The sequence below is a fragment of the Lactuca virosa genome, chromosome 7 (assembly GCF_052849685.1).
Source record: "Lactuca virosa cultivar CGN04683 chromosome 7, Lactuca_virosa_CGN04683_v6, whole genome shotgun sequence".
Classification (NCBI taxonomy): Eukaryota; Viridiplantae; Streptophyta; class Magnoliopsida; order Asterales; family Asteraceae; genus Lactuca; species Lactuca virosa.
This window is the reverse complement of record NC_136432.1, coordinates 74801493-74822188: the sequence shown is the minus strand read 5'-3', so window position 1 is coordinate 74822188 and position 20696 is coordinate 74801493. Positions and strand designations below refer to the sequence as shown.

Here is a 20696-nt window from a genome sequence, read left to right as displayed (position 1 = left end):
AATTGAGATGAGGTAATCAATGTTGGAGTTTATTCATATAAACAACTAGCTAATTTATCATTAGAAATTATGGTGCAATACTTATGAATTAATCTAATTTGGCTATAGCAACTCAAAAGCTTGAGTCACATATAGATTATTCTTAATTAGTATGGTGGTTAGAGAAGCTCTTAACACGCCTTGTTAATCAAGGTCGTAAATCAAATAAGCATTTAGTTCATCAAAAATGATTATCTTTAAGATATAAGAATCACCAAATCTTAAAGGACTCAAAAGCTTACATTACCACTTTGGAGAATACAATTCCATAAAATTAAAATGAGATGAAAACATCCATAAAACTCGTTCTTATTGATTGTTTTGAAGATCCGTTACTTAATTAAGAAAACAACTAACTAATATCATTCAAGTATTTAAAATCATGAAATAAAAACACAAGAACTTAGAAATTAAATAAGAAACAACATTCATAGATCTAAAAACATAAGTTCATAATACCTTCAAAATAAACTAATTGTTCATGGAATACTTCCATTGTTGATTAGTGGAAACTTAGCTACATATAGTTAAAAAAATAAAATATAGATTAATTGTACCAAACTTCAAATGTATGAAGTTTTAAGGATGAGAAATGAAGAAAACCCTAGAACTGGCCTACAAGAAGTTCCAAGAATAGCTCTCAAGTCTTCTTGTCAAGATCTATATAAAGTGGCACCAATCATACCCCATATAACAACTCTAAATGTGAAAAGACAAAATTTTCCTGCAAATTACCCGAACCCGCATAAACTGTAGTGTAAAAAATCTATGTAAATTGTGTAAAAGCTTTGACTTGCATGGAAATATCATTTTCAGCATGATCTTTCTTGTTTCATTCTCTTTGTTTACTAGCCCATTTTAGACCTAAATTTTGGTCCAAATGTTCACCACAACTAGCCAATAACTTGCAATACTCTTTTTATGCTTATTAGCCCACATAATTGGCGCACACCTTCGTTCTTCCTCTCAAACCCATTTGGATTGTTATTTTGTCCATCAATGTCCCCCATATCTCTCAATCAACTTCGCATCGCTTCGAATCTTATAAAAGTTTACAACTATACATAAAAACTCGAAAGCAACCGATATAGATATAAAATAAATCAAATGATAATGTGCATAATGATTAATTAAAAATAAATAATAAAAATATGCTAAAATATACTATAAAAAGAAGTAAATAAAATACTCCTATCAGAGTCATCATCTAAAGATGGTCTCGATACTAAATGCTAATATCAAACTTTATAACCCTTTATTAAAGAAAGTTAGGAAACAACAATGAAACTACGCCCCAAGTAGCGAATTACAAAAACACAAAAAAAAAAAAAAAATTGACTTCTAAACTTTTTAGCGCATATATATATATATATATATATATATATATATATATATATATATATATATATATATATATATATATATATATATATATATATATCTGTTGATGAATTTAAGAATCTAGATATTTTGGCTCGGTGGAAAAAACAATCATAACATCTAGTAACAGTCGTCATGACCCATGATTCATGTCCAAGTTTCTAAAATAGATTCAAATTCGCTTCTTCGATTAGGGCCAATATAATATTGGAACGTAGGTCAAGAACCTCCTTCGAATCAATGGAAGTTTGCATTTGTTTAAAGGTTCCTTGGATGGCATAGAATCGGAGATAATATGTAGTTTTGCTTAAATGCAAACTAGAATCGGTCGAACAACAAATACATGAAGAGGTTATATAATCTCCAACAACCAGAGTGGACGAGGAAGACGGTAACGAATTAGACAACCAAAAAGGAGACACATAAATTAACAAATTGAAGATACGATGAAAAAATAAAAAATTGTAATTGGTTTCCTAGTTTTATGTTTTTGTATTTGGTTTATTATTCTTTTTATTTAAAATCAAATATAATCGACATATATATTTGATTGCAATTAAATTAGTGTTATAAATTCATTTTTGGTATTATTTTTTTTTTAATTCGGTTTAAACCGAAAAAGGTTGCAAAGGTTATACATTATTTCCTCTCAAACCGGTTTCAAACCAACGTGGTTTTGTAAAACCGATTTGAACGGTTAAAAAAAACAAACTATTTGAAACCCATCCGGATTGATTTCACAACGACTTTATGCATCTTTAGGTAGACTGTGAGCATCTTTAGGTAGAATTGCCTCACTTGTTCATTTACATGAATTGAGCACTTCTACACTCGACAAAAATCAGCCCTCACTACATCGTTTACATGATGAAATACAACTCTTTAGAATACCAATTATAACAACATGATAAAATGACACAATGTTTATAAAGAGTACCATGTAACATCTTTTGTAACTAGATGCAAACAAGATTCAAACACTCAGAACTTACATTCAACCAATGAACCAATGCATCTTAAGCATAAGCACCATTATTAACCTAACTATACAACAATTAAACAGCATCGCCTCAAAACATGCACATATTTCAACACTCAAACTTGAGTCAATGATGAGGCAAAAGCACACTCTTTGTAAAAGATAATGACCCATTGTTGGAAGCTCCATGTATGTTGAGAATCGAAGTAATTAAATTATATATTTGAACATTCTCAAAAGATGGTACCTTTCTACCTCTAGCAAATCGAGGACCATGACCAATAAAAATCGATCTCATCGAAAAAAATGCATTATCATATCCATGTAAACCTCCACATTTATAACATTCCTTACTCTTCCAGTCCTTTTGCTCAACATTATACCCTTCATCCACTAACCCAATAATCGGAGGGATCCTATCACTTTCCCAATAGTGTAGCCTCGAAGGAAGGTCTTCTTTGAGATAAACTTTCAATTTGTCGTCATTTTTTAATGATCTCAATCCTTGGTTCATTTTGGCGACAATTTCAGAAAGGGATTGATCAGAAGGTGGACGAATAGATAACACAGGAGCATAATCTTGTGCCCATTCTTTCGGAATCTTGATCCAAGAAGCTAAATCATCTAAAAAGATTAATTTTTTATCACAAGTAGCAACCATTCCATGATCACCTACCATGATTATGGTAACATCTTCGAAAACCCCACGTTTTTCCAATCCGTTAATCAATCTACCAATCAACCCATCGATGTTACTAACAGCTTTAGTAACATGAGGATCATCAGGGCCAAATTGATGACCTTGATGATCAGGGTCCTCGAAATACAATGTCATGAAAACAGGAATTTCTTCAGTTGGTAAATCGAAATAATGGAGGATAGTATCAACGCGTTCTTCGAATGGGACTGATTCGTTATAGGGTGCACAGAAATTTACAGGACAATCCCAAGAACCCTTTTTTACCTCGGATCCAGGCCAGAAATATGTAGCCGCTTTGAGCCCTTGATTCGCGATTGTCTCCCAAATGGGTTCGCCTAGCCACCATTTGGGTTCATGGCTGGTAAATGTGAAAGTATCACCTGCGATCGGATCAATGAATTGGTTGTTTATGATTCCGTGATAAGCAGGGTATAATCCGGTGGCGATTGAGTAGTGATTTGGGAAGGTTAACGTTGGGTAGACTGGAATCAATCCGGTTTCAGCTTCGGTTCCGTTTTTGATTAGTCGATGGATGTTGGGTGTTGGGGTTTTAAATTGGTACCCAAATCGGAACCCATCTGAGGAAATGAGGATGACGACTGGGTGAGTGAGTTTACTGAGTGGCCGAGCGATTTGGAGAGCAGTGGTGCTGTGGTGGTGATTGGTGGATGTAACGGAGGAGAAGAGGAGGAGGAGGGAGAAGAGGAGGAGGGTGGTGGTAGAGGGTTTTGTTGGGGTGGTGGTGATGTCTGTGTCGAAAGAGAGAAGTGAAGTGGATTGATTTTGTGTGTTTTCTTCTCCGGCCGGCACCGGTGATGGTTTGATAGCATCTAATCCCATTTCAGTGAGAAAATTACACACATACAAGAACAATTTAGGGAAATTCTTGATGAGGTTTTAAAATTGTTGGATTTTGTGGTCTGGGTCATGTTAATTTTTTGATGAGTTTGGATGAAATCTTGAAAATCATGGAATTACGCGAAGCTTGTTTGTGGTTGGTCGACTGGGGATGGATGGATGGATTGAAGAGCATTATTTGCTTGTGTGTTACTTTTATGGATTTGTACATAACTTTGTCTATTGCGATTCAGCTTGACATTGGAAAATGGATATTTTTAGTCAACTTATTGGCGGTTTTTTTTTTTAAGTCCAGATGGTGTTGACTGGTCGACGTTGTTGTTAACCCACGCGCCCAATTCCAAAATTTTCTTTTCATATCTTTTTTATTTTTAATGTTTAAAAAAATGCTATGTAAATCTTTTATTTTGTGGTATGTATTTTTTTCCAAGTTTAGTCTAAACTTTGAATTTTTGGTTTCATGGTCTTTTTGAGGTAATTTATTTGTGAAATTAGTGTTTGTTAAACTTGAAAATATCACTATACCTCGGATCATCACCCCATGGTGACTCTACCTCCGATTTCCCCCCTTACAAATTTCATCTTTATCATAACATTCATAAGAACCCAATGCGTAGAGATCAAAAGAACCCACAAAATACAAGTAGAATTATAGAGAGAAGGTAGCACATTTTGAATCGAAATGCGTAGATTTATTATCTGCTCATTGTTGTTGCTCATAAATCACCATCTCTCACCGGAAATCGCACATATTAGTGTTCATACTCGAAATTAGTGTGTGTGTGTGTTCATCGACTAAACTCATCCTCTGCTTCTTTATGGTTTTCCAGTCAACCACATGAACCCATATCATTTGTTACAAGGAACAACAATGGTGAATTGCTAGTTGGAGGCTCAATCCTGCAAGATTAACAACCTTGAATATTTCTTGATTTCTACAAGATTAACAACCTCAATGTTGCTCGATAGCGGAATGTCGTCGTGTGCTTCCTCAAGGTTGTCGTCTGTCGGTCGGAGCTCAAAAAGGTGGGTGTTTTTGAAGTTGCTTCCGCCGGTTCTATTCTTAGTAATCAGGATCAAAGTCTCAAATTTTCGAAATAGATCTCGTTGAAGTTGATTATGTGCTTTTAATTTTGTGTGTGTATGTTTTAATCCTCATAAATGGTTGTGATGGTGATAACAGGGTTTGGAGTATGAACTATAGGTGAAGGGTAGGGAGGAAGATGATAGTGGTGGTAATTTTTTTTGGCTCATGTGTGTGGGGGGGTCTTTATTTGTTTTTACTTTTAAAATTTTAAATAAAAAGAAAAAATGTTTAAGAAAATAGAAAAACAAATTAAAATGGTAGATTAGTCTTTTCAAGTTTAATAGGGACTAATTCCATAAACAAATTACCTCAAAAAAACCATGAAACCAAAAATGTCGAGGTTTAAACTAAACCTCGGTAAAAATACATACCAAAGGACCATTTTTGCAGTTTTGTCTTAAATATAAACTAGTAGAAACCCCACGCGCTGTTGGTACGGGTTTGAATAAGTTTTGACCAAACCTGTAAAGAATTGATTGAAATTTGTAAATTTTGGAATCATAATAATGAGTACAACAATACAGTAAACCATGTAAAAAATCATTTATAATATTCTGCTCTAATATAGTTCTTGCATAACAAAAACAATTTATATGTAATAAAGGGCTAATTTGTAAAAAAGTAAGGAACTATAAGACAACCTACTGATGAATAAGATCATAATTTGGAAAATGAACAGCTTGATGCGAAATCCCATCAAAGAAGTCCATAGAGCTCCGAGCGACAATCTAGGAACAAAAAAACATAAGGATCAATATTAAGCCGAATCAAGAGAACAACATTATTTAGATGATTAATTCAAAAAAGTTTCTCACCTTTAGCTTTAATTGTTGAACATCCCAATAGAATAGAAAGATTAAGAGGGTGTTTGGCTTTGCTTTTAAAATAACTTTTGAGACTTTTGGCTTTTCCAAAAAGTCAAAAGTTTAAAAAGTTGTTTGGTAATTAGAAAAGATCTTTTAAATTAGCTTTTTGAGAAGAAGAAAAATAAGGCTTTTAAGAAGTCACGAATATGTGACTTTTGGCAACTTTTGTCTTTTTTCTCTTTCCACCCTCAAAAATTTAAACAAACATATTTTAAAACTATCTTTTGGAAAAAGATATGAATCAAAAAGTTCTTTTCTAAAAAAGACTTTTTGGTCTGTAAAGCTATCCCAAACACCCCCTAAGTATCTAAAATGCAATAATAAAACATTTATATTTAGAAAGTGTCAAACAAAGATAGGTTGATGAGAAGCACTAATCTTATATGTGACTTGTTTTCAAATGGAAGCATCATTTGTTGCCAAAATACAACTACTGAGTAGAAAGTAGAAGTTTTGTAGCATAATGAAGGTGGATGAGACCATACCAACAGTAATGTCGCATAGAAATTAACCATGTGCAATGAGATAAATCGGTTGACTTATGTTTTTATAAAAAAAAATTAAAAAACACCAAGCTGCAATGTTATAAATGGGTTGACTTTTAAAAGAAAAAAATGCTTATACTAAGAAAATGAATGTACAATGTTGTAATTGGTAGATTTTTCAAAAGTAAAATTCCTAGATAAGATAAATGCGGTGATTTTTTAAATTCAAATGCTTTAGTAAAATGCATTTTTTCTTAAACAATAGATAATAAATAAATATAAAAAAACTAACATATAAAAATAAGTAATATATCAATACGCTTAAAGTGACAATTCTTTGTCAAACTCGATAAGTTGGAGATGCTCCAGATGAAGGTATTTGGTAAGAATATACATGTTCAAGTGCATACTCTACAAAATTATGTCAATAGTTAACAATGTTAAGAAATTAGGACTTGGTCAAAACATAAACACGTTACCAATAAAACAACAAAAATATGAATCAAAATGATGAGAAATTCCGACATTTTCAGAAGTAAAGCGAAGACTATGATCAACTAAAAAGTGACATTCAAGCAAAGCCTAAAGTTCAAAATGACTTGTTACAAATGCAGGGAAATAAAATGAAAATTTTAAATAAGATGATATATTGTTAAAAGTTAATAGGACTTAATGAACCAAATCTTATTTATCAAGTTTGAGTAGTTTCATTTATCATTTCTTTCTTTTTGGATTAACCATATCCACATACAATTTTTATGATTTTCTATCCGGATGCCAACCTCTTATGTTTCTACAGGTGAATGTACTTTCTTCGGAGATATCGGTTTAAAAAATTGGGATTTTCGTGGTTTTGAGTCACTGTATCTTTCAGATAGTTTGCTTGAAATAGGGATTTCACAAGTGCTTGTGATATATAACATAAATGATTTTCTTAAGACTACCTAAAGAGTCAACGAAATGTATGACGCCATTTCCCCACCAAGCAAATCCAAAAGCAAGTTGATTGAAAAATACCAAAATCCAAAACCAAATCATTCTCGTCCAACGGAAGTGGTGAAAATGCCATAAAATTAAGAGATTGATAATAACCTTATCAACTTAACCTTGTTATCATTTTGTTACTCTTTCAGAAATGCATAAGGTCATATTATTATAAGTTTTACCACTTTAAATGTAAATTCAGAAGGTCATTTTTTATCAGATTCAGAATCTGCAACAGCAACAGCAAAGTCACTAAGAAGAGGGGAAAAAAATCATACATCGGTTCCTGATACAGCAAACCGAAGCTATCCAAATTCAAGCTTTAGGTAAGAGAAAATTCATCGTTTAACCTGTGAATAATGATATTAATATGGCTTAAATGGTGAAAATAAGGTAAATGTTTCAACAGACAAGTAAGAAGCAAAGATGAAACGAAAGAACATAGGTGTGTCTCATTCTTGCAATTTCAAAATAAACCTTCCAAATTGTTTAGTGGGTTGTTTTCATAAGAAACTCAATTGGTAGATCCTGTATAACTGAATTAAGTATCATATATACTATGATTAAAAGGAGAAAAATATTACCTTTTAGAATAATTTTGAGAAAGATGAAGAGAGAAGTAACCTGTAAATCAAAGCCTTTTTTGAGATATCATCATTTTAAAGGATGTGAATTCACCTTTCAACATCTTCTTCTACTTGCCTTGCTTGTTGTAAATCAAAACCAATAGACACACAAGGAAACCGACAAATAATATTGAGAATTATATGTCGATTAGTTGCGAATAATAGATCCAATTATTATTAATATGATTACCAAGTTTCATCCAGAAACCAGATTACTCTTTCTCGATTATAAGAAAGGTAGAAGGAGAGTTTCATGTTATTGGATGAAATTAAAAACAAGACAATAATGTAAAACTGACCTGTTGACAGCTGATCTTGAACGTGGAATAACTGCACGGATCGGACTACTGTCCTTAAAGGTTTTTACTTCGCTTCTATCGACTATACGCAACAGAGTAAAAACTCAGGATTTAATGCAAATTTACCAAGTTTTGAACAACAATGGAAAATGATAAATGCAAAGTGAATACTGAGAAATCGGAAGAAATCGCAAAGAGAGAGAGAGAGAGAGAGCTTCGAAATTCGTGAGTCTCAAATACGACTCCTATGGAGCTGTATTTATAGGCATCGAAACCCTAGAAGGTAGAAAATGGGCCCACATGGGCCGGCCCCTGGAAACCCTAGGGCGACGACTTGCTCTCCAAGCTAGCCGTTTTCTAACCCTTCCAGAATATTATGTTGTCATATTTACGAAGTCATCCGTTTGACCAGATCAGTCAAACCGACTTCACTAGAACTTCTCCAAAAATAAAAGCTCCTCAGATCCCAGCCACCGATGCGTCGTGCGAAGTGCGCCTAAATCGCACCATTTCGCACACTCGCAGCATCGGCTAGTGGTAGGCTAGGCTAGGCGCGCGTGTGTGGGTTTGGCCCATTTCTTTGATCCACTAAAGCCCTTGAAGGCCTATCAAGGGAAAAGACTTATAAACTTACAGAAGGTTTCTTCCCCCGCCAATGTGGGATAGAGGAAACTTGCCAACTTGCAAGATTACCTCCATAATTTCCAACAATCCCCCACCAAGTTGGAAAGTTTCCTTTCACCCAGACACAGGATGTCACTTGGGTGTCATGAAGATTAAACCCTAGTTTAATAAGAACAAACAAGAAGAGACCAATTCAATGGTATCCTTATAGGTTTAAACCATGAACCTTGTAACCTCTCCAGTTTACCCCCACACATCACATGTCGTCTTTGCGTTCTCCCTGAGCACTAATATGGTCATGCGCTATAAATCATTTTCATGACCTTTAGAAGATAAACCATTAATCTTCACTTGAGGCGGCACCACCTCTAGATCATATAGGCAAAGTTTTATAACATCTTCGTTGCTTAGATGTCTCCACAACTTTGGTAAGAGTTGTAACTCAACCTCATTCTCGGCAACGACGTACTATCCTACCTCACATGGATATATCATTGATGATAGTACCTTCTATCATTAGTAGCTTCATTGTTACCCTTTAAGCTTTAGAATTAGGAGCATTAATACCAAGTTGGGTTTTCATCACTAAGCGATTCTATTGTGGTTTTAGACCCATGACTCTCGTGGTAGATGTAACCAAATCTCTCGTCAGAGGTTTGGTAAACGGATCTGCCAAGTTCCTACTTGTCTTGACATAGATAACTTTGATAGTACCACTTTCAGTTAGTTGTCTCACAAAATTTTGTCGCAGACCTACATGTCTCGACTTCTTATTATATACCACATTATATACTTTATACAATGTGGCCTCACCGTCACAGTACATGGGTATTGAAGGCATTTGAATATCCTACAGACGGATATCCATAAGTAGATCTCGAATCCACTGTGCCTCTTTGCTTGTTTTTGCTAAGGAAATTAGTTCTACATCCATCGTTGAATAAGCTATGCATGTCTATTTCTTGCTCGCCCAAGAAATAACACCGCCAGCTAGAGTATAAATCCAACCACTTGTGAATTTCGAGTCACTGGTGTGATCTATTGTCACAACTAGCATTTTTGGCTAGGAAATTTTGTCCTCATGTACTCAACTTTTATATAACTTGTAATCTAAGTTGATGTTATGTACTAATGCTCATTCCAAAAACAACTATTTGAACCAAAACTCACTCGTGAAGTTCAAAACCTCATTCAATACATCTCATATACTCAACTGTGGGTTTGAAGCCCTAATATTCCAGTGTAAGCTCAGAATGGACTAGGATCCTTTTATTGGGCCTATTGGGCCAATAAACTTTCAATTTAGCTATTTTGGGCCAAATAACTCCATTTGGGCTCTAATTGGACCCACTTTCATTAAACTATAACCTTTTGGGCCATGTTGGGCCTAAAATGTATCACTTCATTTTCATGGGCCTTTATGGGCCGTAAACAACTCTCTTGAACATTATTGGGTCGTAAACCCCCTTTCTTTATCATTTTTGGGTTGTAAACCCTCATATGGGCCCAATGGGCCGAAAACTTTCATTTTGGGCCTTATAAATTTCGAATACATTCAAAAATGGCCTAAACAATTCTTTTCTCTTCCCTCTTACTCCATTCTCGGTTTTATTATACAAAAAAATTAAATAAATAAGAGGATAATTAGGGTTGCCACCTAACTATTGTTTAATGGATTTCCAATCAATTAACCCACATATCTCTAGGAGTAATCCTTCATGTAATAACCACACATCATGTAACACCCCAAAAATTCAAGCCAATTTAAAACTTTTTAAAACATTTAAAACCATTAAGTCATTACAATTTGTTTTCAAAATAGTTTAGACATCAGAGTATCCCCAGAATCAATCATGAAAATATAAGGAGGTGCACGATCACGCCTTCTCCTTCCCGCGATCATCAGAAATACCTAAAATAAAATCAACAACTGTAAGCCCGAAGCTTAGTGAGTTTCCCCAAAATACCAACGCCATACAAACATAACCATATCATATAACCAATACAGAACAGCATGCATAATGAGTCATCAGCCTGACTGGACTGCCTCACATGCCTTCAGTCTATCTGGACTGCTCTTCAAGCCTTGGGCACATCTGGACTGCCACGCAGGGCCTATAGCCTATCCGGACCGCTCGCCGGGTATGTTGGCCTACAGCACAAAGCAGGACCGCCTCAACCCAACCCCTAATCAAACAAACATGTGCACATAAATATCATACGCTAGCTCATTTCATATAACAGTCAAACCGATCTAACATATCACCAATCATAGCAACATCCCAATAACCGGGATACAGACCTAACCGGTCACTAACATAACATCATCATATAACCAGGACAATCATGTGCACATAGACATCATATAACACTAGCATATATATATATATATATATATATATATATATATATATATATATATATATATATATATATATATAACATTCAAACCGATCTAACAGATCACAAAGCATAGCAACAATCCTATAACCAGGATATCGACCTAACAGGTCACTAACGTAGCATCATCCTATATACCAGGATACCGACCCAACCGGGTCACTAAAGCATAGCATATCACCATCCTAACTACTAGGATATAAATCAGTATGCATAACATGCAATAATCTGAATACAATCCATAAAGGGCCGGCCTTGGTGCCTTACACCCTGTTGATATAGTGAGGAGAACTCACCTGGCACTGTTGAAGTCCCGCAGGTACGCTCCAGCTGCTGATTGACAGATTCCCGAACTGTCAACATCAAACAATACCCAATTAATAATTGGGTTCCAAGCTCAAAGTCCAACTCACACTCCAAAATCCCAAAAGTCAAGTAATGGGTCAAGGCCCAACATATGGCCCAATCTTCCAAATTGGGCCCAAGTCCTCACATGGGCCTTATCCTAAAGCCATCTAATTATTTTGGTCCATTAACTTGTTCTCGGATGGTCCATCAATAGCCTAACCACCAAAACCCTATAGGAAGGCCCAAATCAAGGCCCAAGTGAAATTAGGGTTTCACATAAAATGACAACTAGGGTTAAGTGTTTCTCACTCAACCCATTAAGGACTTAATTCATTAAGTCTCTCACTTTACTAGATAAGTCATATGGTGTGATTGGGCTTAATACACAATTCCATTCCAATGGCCCAAATGTGGGTCCCGATAAGTCCAAGCCCATAATCCCAAAATTAGGGTTTTATTGGCATTAGGGTTTTCCAAACCCTAATTAGGGTTTCCAACCCAATTTCTAGCCCATTTACTAATTTGTTGGACTTTTAGGTCAATTAGGGCTTTATTGGGCCTATTAGGCCCACTAGAATATCATTAAGTTCATTAGGGTTTTCCTTATGCCCATTAGGCTTCATTGGGCCCATTAGGGTTTCAAGCACCCCAAACGAATCAACTTGACGAGACAAGCACACCGCCACCCGACACGGCGGCCGGTGGCGGCAGCCACCACCCAACGGTGGTGGTTTGACTTTCCTTTAATTATTCCAATTTTTACAATTACAATAAACTCATGAAATAAACACACACACACTACACTAAAAAAACACACACCCGCAACCACCCTTGTGGTGTCCGGCGGTGGTACGTGGCGGCAGCCACCATGGTCGGCGGCCATGGTGGTTTTTCCGTGGTTCCCCGCTAAAGGCACACCCACTCAATACAACAACACCAAAAGACTCAACCACAAGAGCAGAACCCGGAAAACACCCACCCATCCGAAATCTTGGCGGCGGTTGGTGGTGTTTGACGACAATGACACTACTATCGTTCTTCCGACGCCTGACGTTGCATCAACGACTTCAGCCCCGACTACACCGGCGAGAGGAGCATCGGAGATGTATCAGACGGCAGGAGCCACGGCAGCGGCCTCAAGGCGGTGTGTTACCGGCGAATGGAAGAATAAGAAAAGGTGGTTTAGAACAGCACAGCCGCTGCGGCGTCGGCCTCGTCCGCCATCGGAGTCACCGCGGCGAGGTGGCATCTGAACGTAAACGGAGGAGGAGGAGGAGGAATCATTCCTTTCTAACCACGAACGGCGGCAGCTACAGCCACGATTCGTGTTATCTTGGCAATGAAACAATGGCGATGGGCGTTTCCTCCGGCAGCAACATCGGCCGGTGACCTTGGTTATTGATCGGAGCAGCACCATGAGGAGTAGGAGGCGACTGGTAGGTCACGTATGGAGTGGTGGCGGCTACAAGACTACTTAGGGTTAGGGTTTAATCAGATGTGCAAGATGACGGGTTTTATACCTGTGCATTCAAACTATAATCCATATTGACACTATTAGTCCCCCCTTATCCTTTCTCTTTCAGTTAAAGTCCATAAATTACCATTTCTACCCTGGCTTCAAGAATTCTTTTCAAATCAAATCCGTAAATTACTCTTTTAACCCCAGCCATCCAAACCCTTACATATTAAATCCAAATAATACCAAACGCCCCTTTACTTATGAAAATCTTTACAAATTAAGTCCAAAAATTTCACTTTAACCTTCGTAGATTTAGATCTTGTCATTTGGCTTCCCGAAACCAACTCCCAACTAATTATTATTTGGTTTTGGGTTATAATAACATATAATAATAATAATACAAATTGCTTCTCGGGCTCCAGGTTTATTATTTAATCATTATGTTTTAAATGGGATGTTACAATTCTCCCCCACTTAAATTTGATTTCGTCCTCGAAATCGTTTCTTCTCATTCCTAACACGCCAAGTAACTGGAACTACAGTCCCAAGCATAATCCTAGCCTTCCAAGGCAACCGTAACCAACCCTCGCAGGGTTCTAAAACCAGGAAAATAACGAATCCCTTACAATATGATCACATTTACTCAATCCGAAATCTGGAGTCTCGAGCTGGTCTGGCTCCCTGACAGACTGCCTACACTGGATCATTGTCGAATGCATTACACTTAACTCCCAAATGGCTACTCAACTTCTGATAACCTGAGGTTCCCACTAGAAAACAGAATCACAAATCCCACACTGCTAACTATGATCCTTTAGTTCTCAAACCACATACATATAATAACCGGCTCATGAGCACAAATACTCATACCTGGCCCAATCAGCCTCGGGCTGGAATACCAGGCATGCCTACGACAGGTCCAGTCATCCCTAGGATGGAATACCCTCGTATCACACACACACATGTTTGGTCCAATCAACCCTCGGGTTGGAATACCAAACACGTCAGGTCCATTCAATCGTAGGGTCCGGTCATCCTCGTGATGGAATACCCTAGGTTGGAATACCACTATATACATAACTCGGGTTTAACCCGTAACTTGAAATCCAAGGACCTATCCTTGCATCTCATCCAAAAATCCTCTGATTCGCCACAACCAAGTGACACTTATCTGAAATACCGGGTTCCGGCCCGGTCGCAGAGCTAAAGGACTCCCACATAGTTGCCTTACACGACTTCCGAACGAAATCCTTTCCTGGAACTAGTTGCCACTAGTTATCATGCCTCTATGACTCTAACAACCTCCTGATACAACCAATCGGATCCATGCGTCACATACTGACGTCACCAAATCCAAGGCTAAAAGTGATTGCTACCTGACCAACGGTAGGCTTATATCACAAACGACCTTAAGAAATTCCTTGCTTGTCACACCGAATACGCCTACCGAAATTCGTCAATTTCTAGGCCTCGTTGGCTACTATCGCAGGTTCATACAGAACTTCTCACGAATTGCAAAACCTCTTACGACTTTGACCCAGAAGGGCGTGGCCTTTGACTGGGAAGAGAAGCAGGAGAGATCGTTCCAAACGCTAAAACAAGCCTTGTGCACCGCACCGATACTATCCCTCCCAGAAGGAATAGAAGACTTCGTAGTCTATTGCGATGCATCCAACCAAGGGCTCGGATGTGTTCTGATGCAGCGAGGTAAGGTCATCGCCTACGCCTCGAGACAGCTGAAGACACACGAGGTCAACTACACCACTCACGATCTTGAGCTAGGAGCAGTTGTGTTTGCTCTGAAGATCTGGAGACACTACCTATACGGTACAAAGAGCACGATCTTTACAAACCACAAAAGCCTACAGCACATATTCGACCAGAAGGAGCTCAACATGAGACAACGACGGTGGGTAAAGCCAATGTAGTAGCTGACGCCCTAAGTCGGAAAGAATACTCTGGTCGTAGAGTCAAATCTTTGACTATGACTATCCATTCACACTTGTCCACACAAATCAAGGAAGCTCAGCTCGAATCCTTGAATCCTGAAAATGTGGCGGGTGAATCCCTGAGAGGGATGAATAAGAATCTGGAAGTCAGAGGTGGCGGAGCCTTATATCTCATGGATCAGATCTGGACACCGAAACACGGTGGTTTTAGAGACTTGATCATGACCGAAGCTCACAACACTCGATATTCCGTCCACCCAGGTTCAGATAAGATGTATCTGGATCTTAAAAAGCTATACTGGCGGCCTAACATGAAAGCAGAGATTGCTACCTTCGTGAGTAAATGCCTTACTTACGCCAAGGTCAAGGTCGAATACCAGAAACCCTCAGGTCTACTACAGCAACCAGAGATACCATAATGGAAGTGGAAGCGGATCACAATGGACTTCATAACCAAGTTGCCCAAGACAACGGGTGGACTTGATACCATATTGGTCATCGTCGACAGATTGACCAAGTCCGTACACTTCCTGCCTATCAAAGAGACAGACAAGATGGAGAAGTTAACAAGAACCTACATTCGGGAGATTGTATGACGGCACGGTGTTCCCATATCAATTATCTCGGACAGAGATAGTAGATTCACTTCGAGGTTCTGGCAGTCGCTACAAAGTTCCCTAGGAACGAGGCTCGACATGAGTACAACCTACCATTCACAGACCGACGGGCAAAGTGAGAGGACTATCCAAACCTTGGAAGATATGTTGCGAGCCGGTGTTATCGACTTTGGGAAGGCATGGGATACTCATTTACCCCTTGTCGAATTTTCCTACAACAACAGTTATCACACGAGCATAAAGGCTGCTCCATTCGAGGCCCTCTATGGCCGAAAGTGCAGATCCCCTCTGTGCTGGGCTGAGGTGGGTGATACACAGTTAGCTAAAGGACGAGTTCCTGACAGCACTCTCACCGGTCCGGAGATCATTCGGGAAATGACAGAGAAGATCGTTCAGATTCGTGAACGATTGAAAGCCTCTAGAGACCGACAGAAAAGCTACGCAGATAAACGAAGGAAACCGTTGGAATTCCAGGTGGGCGACCGAGTGCTATTGAAGGTCTCACCCTGGAAAGGCTTGATATGCTTCGGAAAGCGTGGAAAGCTAAATCCAAGATACATAGGGCCTTTCGAGATTCTTGCTAGAATCGGCCCTGTAGCTTATAGACTCAACCTACCTCGCGAACTCAGTAACGTACATCCTACTTTCCACGTCTCGAACTTGAAAAAGTGTCTGTCCGACGAGACTCTCGTAATCCCACTCGACGAGATCAAGATCAACGAGAGCCTTAACTTCGTGGAAGAACCTGTAGAGATCATGGACCGAGAGGTCAAGAAAATGAAGCAAAGCCGTATCCCGATAGTGAAGGTTCGCTGGAACGCCAAGCGAGGACCTGAATTCACTTGGGAGCGCGAGGATCAGATGAAACTGAAATATCCTCATCTTTTTACTTAGTTATTTGTAACTACTTATTTGCTTAAACTCTAATTTCGGGACGAAATTCTCTCTAACGGAGGGATGATGTGACAACTCGAAATTTCTATATTGTACAACCATTCTCTTCAATAGAAGTCAGCCTTGTTTCTGCTAACTTCTAAGCTGTTTGGAGCCTGTTTGAGTGTTCTACAGCCTAGACCTTCAAGAGGAAATTATAGTACGTGTACTTTAGAGTTATTTGTGCAAAATTTAAGTCACAAAACTCCAAGAGTTTGGAGTTTACGGCCCAAAATAGATTTATGGCCGTAAACTCTAAAGGGTATAAATATGACACCTAGTCATTTTAGTCATTTTTACCATTTTCAAGCCAAGAACTCATTCTCTCTCAAGTATCATCTGACTTTTCTTTAAGATCTTCAAGATTGTAAGTGTTTCTTGCCTTGATTAGTTGATATCTTTCATTATCTAGTGATCTTACATGATTTCATCCATGAAATCTCTTCATTTTCATAGATCTTCAAGTGTTCTTCATTTCACCAAGAACACCAAGAACACACACTAGTGTTCTTAGACTTTAAACACCCTTACAAGCTTCTATATTGTAAGTACTCTTACCCTAGCTTGTTGTGTGCTTGAATCACCTAGTTTACACCTAGAAAACATCAAGAACACAAGATCATATGGAGTTTACGGCCAAGGCAATCTCCTTGGGCCGTAAACCCTAATAAAGGGGGCAATATGAGCCCTAGTCCCTTCCTAAGCCTTGGTTAAAAGTCTAGATCACTTCCATGAAGAGTATAGGACCTTAAACAACAAAAGAATCAAGAACACATGGAGTTTACGGCCAAGATAATCACCTTGGGCCGTAAACTCTAAAAGGTGGTGAAATTGTTCCACTATTTCTTCCTAAGGCTTGGACTTGATCATAGGATACTTAATCATGACTTGTAAGACTTTATATCACAAAATGGTACAAAATACCACGAGTTTACGGCCGTAAACTCATGGGGAAATTACCATGGGCCGTAAACTCATGAGTTAGTACCATTTGGGCCATAAACTCCAATGTGAGGCCATACTCCCCTTAGATGCAGCCCTATGGTACTCCTAACACTTGAATCAAAGTGTTATCCATGTTTTAGGGTGTCTTTACTTGCTAAATTAGTTGTTAATTGAATAATTAGATACATATATGTGTCATTATATTTTAAATAGGATCCGTGTGTGTGCTCAAGTCTTCACTTGACACTTAGCATCCTATCCAACACTTTCATCCAAACCACTCACTACAGGTGAGTTCCTACCCACTTAATCAACCTTTTAAATGATTTTAAATGCTTTTATGGGGGGAATACAAGTTGAAACATTATAGTTATTATAGCAATCACATGTGATTAATAACTATCAAACATATGGATTTTCTTACTTTTCAAACTGTGTTATCAAACAAACTACTTCAAATCGTTTTACAAACTCTTTTACATGTTAAATACTTTTATTAAACTCTTTTAAACTTATATTTTGTCAAATGTGTATCTATATAGATATAGTTATATAAGTGGGATTTAAAGGACTGAGGACTGATAGCTCACCCTACTTCCTGTTCCTTGTTTTGTTGTGGTCTTAGGGTATCGGTTGTTTGTCCGAAGGTCGTTTGAATCTTAGTTATATATTATGTATATGTATATAGATATCAAAGTTCCTTCGTTCAGTTCAATACCTTTGGGTAACAAAGGTATACACACATGTTCATTCATACAAACAACATTACTAGTAAACTATAATAGGTATAGTTTAGGAAGTTACTAATACTATGATGAGAAACAAACCTAACATACATTGATGAGAAACAAACATAAAATACATTGATGAGAAACAAACATAACATACTATGATGAGAAACAAACATAACATACATTAATGAGAAACAAACATAACATACTATGATGAGAAACAAACATAACATACATTGATGAGAAACAAACATAACATGCTAGACAGAGAGAGCATACATTATACTAGTACATACATTACATATACAAGATCATTACAACAGAAATGTGAGCCACGTAACGGGGCATGACATCACCTGTCATAGACCGTTTTGTATCCAGATTCTCCTAGAAGGAGAGCGTTGAATTTATGTATAGATCTATATTGGATTGACTATCCTACACCTTGCTGCTCGCTACAGTGGGACTTGCAAGTCTACGGGTGCCAAATGTCATTTCTTCCGACGTCTTTCATCGTCGTGTTTTTAGTCGGTTGTATGGTACAGGCATATCACATGTTACTTTAAATAACAAATGGTTTAAGGTAGTTAGTACATCAGTAGTTACTTAATACAACATTACAGTACTATTTTATTTCCCCATTGCATTCACTTTGTGATCTTCACACAATGAACGGTAATGTAAAAACTATATTTTTGGTTAATGATAGTCAGATTTGGGAATACATACTCTTACAAGAGACACACATACAAACATTTGATGCCTTGGTAGAAGGCTACTTTTAGTAGAAAACATAGGGTTTTCTAGGAGATTCAAACATTTACAAACTTATACATCAAACATACAAACACTTTCATACAATCAATGACACTAAAATGCTTATGATCTCACCAGCTTTAAAGCTGATAAAATCTTTCAAAATAACTTGTATTCTCAGGTCATCAGTAGACAGGTACCGATGCCAGGTTTTAAGAAGATGGAGCTCGTTCAAGACTCCTCTTTTATTTTGATTTACATTTTTGGTGTCTTATAAACTTCACAGAACACACTTGTATTAAATTATATTATTAATGCAATGGATGATGTTGTTGCTTGTTTACTATTATGCATTGTTGTGATACTGTACATGACGTCCTCCACCTTCGAACGTTTCCGCCGTTCCGGTTTTGGGGTGTGACATTGCTTCCTTGGTCTCTTAACTGTAGTGGCGTTCCTACAGTCTTATCGCTGGCTTAACCAGGTCTAATCCCTCTGGGGAAACCCCTAAACCCATCCGTGGATTTCCATATGCTCATTGCTACACCCGAACTGGTGGGTACTACTGTTCCTTCCGCGTCCTAACAACGCACTCATGCTATCTACCAACCTAGTGAATGCTACGGCTACACCCGCAGACTTACAACACTCTAGCACTAACTGACCGCTAGTGAATGCTACGGCTACCCCCGTAGTCTTACAACACTTCTCATGCTAACTGACCACTAGTGAATGCTACGGCTACCCCCGCAGTCTTACAACACTTTCTATACTGACTGACGACTAGTGAATGCTACGGCTACCCCCGCAGTCTTACAACACTTTCCATACTACCTGATTGCTAGTGAATGTTACGGCTACCCCCGCAGTCTTACAACACCTTCCATACTGGTCGACAAGCACTCGTCCTAACACACAACTGAACTTAATTCATGGCTAGAATCCCAACCTGATTTCCCAAATTCTGCTATTTAGCACCGAGAAGACGTGATTCCCATGTTGGGGAGTTTTTACCGAACTCCCAACTCATACGACCCTCAAACCAAACAACCACTTAGGTTGTCTCCCTTCATGACAATGATGCGAAACTTATCCTATTTCAAAAACCAAACCTGCCTCTATATCATGGGACAGTTCTCCCCCACTTAGATTCGACTAAGTCTTCACAATACATGAAAATTGGAGAATTTCTAATCTTTCTCACCACCAACGATCGATCCAAATACAACCAACTCTTACCAATTAGTGCTCCATTACCAGCCAATCCCCAGTGATCACACACTTCTAACAACTAGCTGAACACTTTCTGAATCCCAGGGACACCAACAGTCCCCAATGCTCGAATGATCCCACTCCCAAATCTTAAAGTCCAAAGATAGATACTCCAACTAATGTCTCAACAACAAGCTACTTCCCTTGGTGCTTTCCTCCGCCAATCAATAACGCTTACTAAAACCACTGAATCCTGACAATATTGAATAACCATCATGTGGGACCCTGTCCACAGACCTCCCATATAATACCCTTCTTCCCAAGGTGCTCCAACAAATCTCCCGCTCTCGGCTCTAGAAATCATATCATTTAGGGCCTCGCACCCTGACTCACTCACCAGCTCAATCATCCACAGCTGA

The 20696-nt window shown here is 38.1% G+C and overlaps 2 long non-coding RNA genes and 1 pseudogene across 3 annotated transcripts; 1 reads left to right on the top strand and 2 right to left on the bottom strand.

Moving 5' to 3' along the window:
• Nucleotides 1-2287: 2287 nt before the first annotated feature.
• Nucleotides 2288-4165, bottom strand: LOC145125780 (nucleotide pyrophosphatase/phosphodiesterase 1 pseudogene; annotated as a pseudogene).
• A 1192-nt stretch (nucleotides 4166-5357) lies between these two features.
• LOC145125430 (uncharacterized) lies at nucleotides 5358-8033 on the bottom strand. 2 transcript variants are annotated; one of them, XR_013715992.1, is made up of 4 exons: nucleotides 7963-8033; nucleotides 7657-7728; nucleotides 5685-5771; nucleotides 5358-5505 (listed from the first exon to the last, which is right to left on the bottom strand). It is a non-coding gene; the product is annotated as an uncharacterized LOC145125430 (long non-coding RNA). The 2 variants fall into 2 exon arrangements; XR_013715991.1 differs by lacking the exon at nucleotides 5358-5505 and having other exon boundaries at nucleotides 5578-5771.
• LOC145125431 (uncharacterized) lies at nucleotides 7449-19408 on the top strand. Its single transcript, XR_013715993.1, has 2 exons — nucleotides 7449-7704; nucleotides 19247-19408. It is a non-coding gene; the product is annotated as an uncharacterized LOC145125431 (long non-coding RNA).
• The last annotated feature ends 1288 nt before the right edge of the window (nucleotides 19409-20696 follow it).